The sequence below is a fragment of the Lonchura striata genome, chromosome 7 (genome assembly GCF_050655825.1).
Source record: "Lonchura striata isolate lonStrDom1 chromosome 7, ASM5065582v1, whole genome shotgun sequence".
NCBI lineage: Eukaryota > Metazoa > Chordata > Aves > Passeriformes > Estrildidae > Lonchura > Lonchura striata.
The window spans coordinates 14,347,029-14,353,968 of record NC_140709.1 but is presented as its reverse complement, the minus strand read 5'-3'; the positions used below and the strand labels follow the sequence as shown (position 1 = coordinate 14,353,968).

The window sequence follows — 6,940 nt, the reverse complement described above, 5'->3', positions numbered from 1 at the left end:
AGGTGCCAGGAACATGCAATGGATACTTTTCCTGTTCATCTCTCTGGCATGCTGCATCTGATGCCAGATGCCAGCTCTGTGTAGGGATTATCGGGCGTTTTACGCAGGGACATTGATCAGCTGCTTTTAATGCAGGCACGCTCGTCTTGGTTTTCAGCGGTTTGCTGTGAGATGACATTGACTGAATAAGGACTGGTGCATCTTTGAGGGAGGGCGGACGAGCAGATCTGCCCACTGCTGCTCGTGTTCCCTGCGAGTTATCTTTAGCAGCTAGATTTAATCTAGGAGAGTTGGGATTAAATGCGGTGCTAGCCTGAGCCTTGTACCGATCTCTGACACTGCTCAAAAACGCTGCTGGGTCAGAATGGCAGCACAAACCACTTGGATTTGATGTTGCCTATGCTGCATCCACTACTTTTAGCTCATTTGCTGAGACTAGGAGCATCCCTTGAACACGTCCGACTGCTTGTAAAAAACCCCAGTGATCCAGTATGGATCATACCAGATCCAGTATGGAGCTCAGCAGCAAGGTCCTGGCTTCACTCTGTACACAAGAGTGAGCATGGCCACATCTGTGGTTTTCTTTATCCCACTGTTCTTCCAGAGGGGACAGGCCAGGGAGTCTGGTCCACTTGAACTCATCACAGATGCTAAACTTCATTCTGTGTTAGCCACCAGATGGCAACCATATTTGTAGTTAATATTGGGGCAGGTAGTAGAGCCTGAGCTCCTGGGGCTGCTGATGGAGTTATTGTATTTAGCAGCTTGGAACCAAGTGTGTCCTGCCAAGCCCTGCCCTATCTCTTATCGAATATACACAAGTTCTTTTCCTAGGAAGGATTTTCCACAAATTTCTGTCAACTGTTGATCTAGTTCACTTCCTTGCTCACGCCCTGGTGGTGCTCAGGGACATGGGAATGACAATAATAATCGAGAGTTAGCTGTGTATGGCAGGAGTTTTGCACGGTCTGAAAACAGTTGTTTTTTTGGGAAAAAAAGATTTTTTTGGGAAAAAGAAATTTGCATGATCTGAAAACGGTTGTCTCTTTGGGAAGAGAAAAGCACAGCTTGGTTCCTCTAAGGAGGAAAGGAAAACAACCCCAAAGCACTTGCTAATGCAAATTTTAGACCCTTCAGCTGTTGTTACCCTGATGCAAAAAATCTCTGGGCTCTCAGAAAAAGAAAAAAAAAAGGCATTGCTTACTTTGTCATCTGACATACCTCTTCATACTGCTACACGATTGTTTGCAACAATTCTTCTTTTGTGAAGCATTCAGTATTTTACCCATAAAGGAGAGACTTTCACTGAGGAATATAAGTTAGTGTTAACTTTCAGGTTGTGAGGAGATACAGCTGAATATGAAGCACCAGTGGTTATGGCACTCTACACTTGTGGAATTTAGTTATAAACTGAGACACTGTTTAGCAGGAAGGGTCAGGAGATAAGGATGAGGTGTTAAATAATAAAAGGTAAGCAAAAGTGTGCAGAGGTAGATCTGATAACAACTTAAAAATGGGTTAGATTTTCGTGAATATATTTTGGCTAGGGTTGAGCTTCTCCTTTTTGAGGCTTAAACAAGCTGAATGTTCCTTTTCCATGTCGTATTTTGATCCGGATCAAGGATAAAAAAGTTCTTCCCTTGAGAATATCTCCCTCTCGGCTCGAGCCCTGAGGCTTTGACCTCAGCAGTTTTCTTCGTGGTGAATTTCAGCCTTGTGCTAAGCAAAGAACGATGTCTTTTTGTTCAGTGCAGAATTCACACTGAAATACTGTACACATCCTTTTTTCCCCGCTTTCTGAGATGCCTATTATGTAAACTATGTAAGATATTCCTTCAGAAGTACTATTTGGTTTGAGCCTTTCAGCAAAACTGTTGGCTATTTTTGGAAGACACTTGAGCAATTCCACAGGAAATAAACGATGTTGTCTGTGCTTTTTACAAGTGGGATGCTTTTTACACCCGTTTAACCTCCATCTCTACTCAGAGGTAGCCTTAATTACAATACTTGTCAATAACTTGCCAGTTGTACAGTAATGTATCAAATAAGTTGATGCTGCTATCCAGAGGAACACACGCCTTGCAGAAGGAACTCGTGCAACTGTTTCTAACCCATATCACCTTTTTCAACTAATAAGGATGTTTTGATTGGAAATCCTGATCTATTCCTCCTAAATTTAGCTGAAGGATTTTCAGACTGAAATGTTGAGGTCTGGACTTTTCATAATTCTAAACCTCTTAAATATGAGTAAAAATATAATTCCCCCTATGTCATGGTGTCTTAGAGGGAACCTAGTGTTTGCAGCTCTTTTAAACTTTTCCAGTGAGGCTATGAAATTTTTTTCTTTGTCTGTAATCCATTATTTTGGTTAAAGTTTGTGTTTTATCTTAACACCATTTAAAATTTTAAAAATCTTCTGTTTTCTTCTAATAGTGTCCTGTTTCTGCATGTGTCTACCTGCATGTTTCTGCTTTGAACAAATTCCAACAGCATCTTGGTGACTTGGTGCTGTCCTGGGGTGAGGGTGACTCCTCTGTGAGGTTCCAGCAGGGAGCTGAGCTTGGGGAGCAAATGACTTGAGGTTTAGCAGCTTGGCTGGCAGTGAGGGTCCTTGTCACAGGATCGGGCTCTTTACTTTCTTTCTGCCTGTTGGGCAGAGGTTCAGCATGTAAAGATGTTATTGGCTGCATGGGCACCAACTGTTGATTTAAGTTGCATACAGATTGATAACTTTGTCTGAGGAGATGAACTGTAAAGTTGACATCAGAAAGAAAGTTTTTTTTTTTCCCCTTGGGAACATTTTTGTGTTGAGAGGTGTAAAAATGAACTTATTTTTACTTTGAGTGTAGGAAGTTCTTATCCTATAGTAGTGGTGGTCTCTCACTCTCTTTTTGTTACAAAGTTGGGCAGAATGAGGAGTCTGTGTTCTGTGATGTGAACACTGTTGTATTTTGTCATGGCTTTCTTCTGATGTACCAACAAACCAAGGCACCCCCTAACCAAAGGGGAAGGCTTTGTTTTCCACGTGGGACCTGGCAAAGTTTAGTTTGGGAATCCAAGCTCCCTTGTGTTAGGGGGTCACATTTAGGGCATAGACTGCTGTCTGTAGTCATAGACTCTGGCTTGCCTTGTTGCCATGAAATGTCACTTCTGTTTTCTGTTTGTGGCTTTGTTAATTCCACCGATGTTTACCCACATCTATTTGCAGTTTTCCTGGTTAAACCATCTGTCAGAGCAAAGTTCTGCTCTCCTCTGGCTGCACAGTCCAAGGAGGCTGGGCTGTAGTCTTGGTCTCACAGATGGGGGTTTGGGTGGAACTGGGTTTGCAGGAGGCATGGTTTGCATTTTGAGTTTGCCCTGATAAGACAATTTTCCTCCTTCTAAGTCAAGCTCCAATAGGTGGAGCATTGCAGGAGAAAAGACCAAGAATAAAATTTCAGCCTTGTTGAAGCAGGTGAGAGTCCATATTAATGAGCAGTACCCAAAGACCTTAAAGCAAATTTAAATACAGCTGTTATCAGGATTCACCTGGCAGAGGCTCCCAGTTCTGTAGAAACTGCCAGTAGGGAGGGAGTCCTTTTATAAAAATGGTAGATGCAGAAAACTCTCTTATTGAGAAGTAACACATCTACCTACTTGAGAGAAGTTCCTTATTGGTTTTCCTTCAGGATCCTTCTGTCTCTGCAAAGCTTCCATGGTTTTTCATGCCTTTGCATAGGGTAGGATGGTGTGGTGGCATTCTGCCTTGTTGTACCAGTGAAGAATAAACAGCCTGAAGAGCTACGAGTATTGTTTGCCTACTGATCTGGCAGGAAAATTGACTTTTTTTTTTTTTTTTCCCTGGAGTACTCCTCAGATGACAAAGACAGGGCATTTTACTTTGTCTGCTAGCTTGGTTTAAGAATGCAGGGTTTAGGGAATGGGTAGAGTCTCAAAGGTTCTTCATGACTAAAGGTTACTGGAAAACAGGCACTGGATACAGCAGGAAGAGCTGAATTAATGCCCCTGATGTTCAGATGATTCCAGTATGAGCTCAGAGTGTATTACTGGTATCAGATAATCTGCATGGTACAGGGAGGAGGTGAAATAGGAAACCAGGCTCCACATGTCTCTGTGCCCATGGAATGGTTTGATTGGCAGGGCACTTACAGTGCTGTGCTGAAGGTGCCCTTCTGTCTGGCTATTGGCAACAGATTTCTTATATGAAGCAGAATCTCATGGCTGGATGGATGAATTTTCTGATTGGAAAAGGCCCAACCCTATTCCTTGTCACTTTATATTCCCTGGAAGTTCTTGTCTTGCAAGCAGTCCTCTTGAGTGCAGTTCTTGTGAGATCAGGTCTATAAAGCAGGATCTGGAAGATCTCTTTTCTCTGTGGACTTTTAAAGAAGCTCTAGGCCATGCAGGGTATTACGACCTCATCTCTCAGGGGGTGACATCAAAGCTTATCTGGCCTCTCCCTCCATCCTGTGTGCTCTTAGGCAAGGTTTGTATTTCTAGGCACAGATGTTTGGTTTTTTTCCAGCATCATGATTGCTCTTCACATGTGGTTAGCAAATGTAGCCAAGCCATTGGGGAAGGCTGGGCGCAGCCTGAGATGTTCAGCATCTAACTGGACTGGAGCCTTTGGGAATAACACAAGTTTTCCTTGGTTCGTGACTCTTGAGACAGAGACACAAGACCCTATTGCTTGGGATCAAATGTATAATAAAGCTCTGCTTCTAGAAACCAGAATGGAATGACAAGAGGGTCCCTTAGGTTAACAGGTATTAGAGTGGCTGTTTTTTTCTGCTGTTACGATGGTGACCAGACACCTGAGCTGCCTGTGGTGCAAGTTCTGCAACTTTGCAAGGATCATCTTGCAGTCCTGGCTGCCTACCTGCACACAGAGGGGTCAGCCTGTCTTCCCAGAAGTTCTGTGCTGGCAACCTGACATGATCACAAAGCCAGACTCAATTTGCCAAGCAGAGCAGGCAGGTCTGTCACCCTGAACTGGCCACACCTCAGCCCCCTAAGTGACACATTCAGGGTGTGCCAACCAGCAGCTTCTTATGGGGGTAAGACTGTATTAATGTTGACCAGGAGACTGTGCATTCTCTACCCCAGAGCAATAGATGGGAACGAACATATAAATGTGAATAAAGCTTCCTTGGAGCACTGCTGGCAGGTGGAATTGTGCAAAAAGGTCCATTCTGACTTCAGGCTGTGTTTTAGCCTTCTCTTGAGGGCTATATTTGGGTTTCTCCAGCAACTGCAATATTGAATGCATGAGTGCCAGCAAACCTGTACCATGCTGGCGTCCCTACTGCTGAGCTAAAAGGGGACATCTCTCACAGGAAGGGGTTGGGGGAGAGAAGAAAGTAATTTCCATTTTCTCGCTAGTCTAAATCAATTTTAAATATGGTAATAGTTGGGTACTTAATACTGTCAGAACAGGAGAGAGGAACCTCTGCAAATTTGCCTGAGCTATTGGCAGTGGTACAAGGGATGAATAAATCTTGTCAGGTGCCTTTTCAGCAGGTGCTGGTGGACCTCAGACTTTTCAGGTTCTCCTGGGCACTTTTCTAGCCTCTGAAGCTGTTTAATCTTCACAAAGCTGGCAAGTACTGCAGGGTAGGATCTGCCCTGCATTCCTGGAGAAAAACTTGTAGTGTATTTATTAGCAGAAATAAGATTGATGAGGTGGTTTTTTTTTGTTTTGTTGTTTTGTTTTATTTTTTTTTATTATATTTTCATCATGCCAACTTGCTTACATAATTTTGTTTCTTAGCTGCTACTCAGAAAGTACCTCTCTGTAGATTTGTAGTTCTCTTTAGATTTGTGATCTGAAGAAGCAGAAGGGAATAGAAATTCTTCAACCTGCTGAACTTGTACCAGTTGTTTAATTTATTTTCTCTCTCTCTCTCTTTTTTTTTTTTTTTTTTTTTTTTTCCTTTCCCTGGGTTTCCCCTTTATTATGTTGGGAGCTTGCATTCAGGAAGGGTTTGCCAGAGCAGGGAGTTGAATTTTGTGTCAAACTTGGAACCCAGAACTTGGGGCATTCACAGACCTGGACAGAGGTCTCACAGAATCACTGTGAAGCAGCTTTATGAAATGAGAAATAGGTACTGTGTTTGCTCAGATCTCTGCTAGCACATATGTGCAGCATAGAATTTTCTACTGTTTAGGCTGGGTTGGAGTGAGCTTTACTCAGACCTGTGTCTGGGAGGTTGAAGTTTCTGAAAGTCAGCATTTCCACAGAAGTGCTGTTGGAGAGTCTTGAAAGCCAGACAGTGTTGCCTTTCTTTCTGTCCCACTCTTTACAAGAAAGAAGAAGTCTGGGTGGCTCTGTGTTCTTAATATAGGCTGCCAGGCAGGATGGAGAGTGTAAACTTCATCAATAAAGAGAAAGCAGTGCTTAACAGCAACTAATCCCTCTGTGAAAACCATGGGCTGTATTTAATCTCTTGATATGTGGAAGTGCTGCCCTCTCTGTAAGGATTTGATGGGCATATTCAGAAAGCTGCTAACCTGTTCTGAAATTCTTTATTTTTTGGTAATTCTGCAATGATCGTATTTGGTTTGTTTAATTTCAATAAGTTTAGAAGTTTTTGTTAAACTTGGTTTAAGAGCCACATTAGTTTCTCAGTCCTTTTCAAAGTTAGCTCTTCAGGAGGGAGATTAGGAGTTGATACAGCTGAAGTGCAAACATTTTTCACTGGGCAATTGCTAATACTCTGCTTTGGAACTGTATTAGACAGAGCTGAATGCTTGTTTGCCAGCAGGGGTGGAAAAGGAACTTCACTGGTACAGAAACTACTGTATTTGAAAACACAGCTAAAAGTGTTTACACTTTTTTTTTTCCCTTCTTTGTACTACTTGGCTTGATTGCACATTTTATCAGGCCAGGAACAATAATGTGTGACTTAACCAACTCAGAACTGAGCTGGATGGTATTTGC

At 42.6% G+C, this 6,940-nt stretch overlaps 1 protein-coding gene across 19 annotated transcripts in view; it reads left to right on the top strand.

The window, feature by feature from the left end:
• The window catches only part of BIN1 (bridging integrator 1), an 88,142-nt gene that overhangs the window by 735 nt on the left and 80,467 nt on the right, over nt 1-6,940 (top strand). The window lies entirely within an intron of this gene.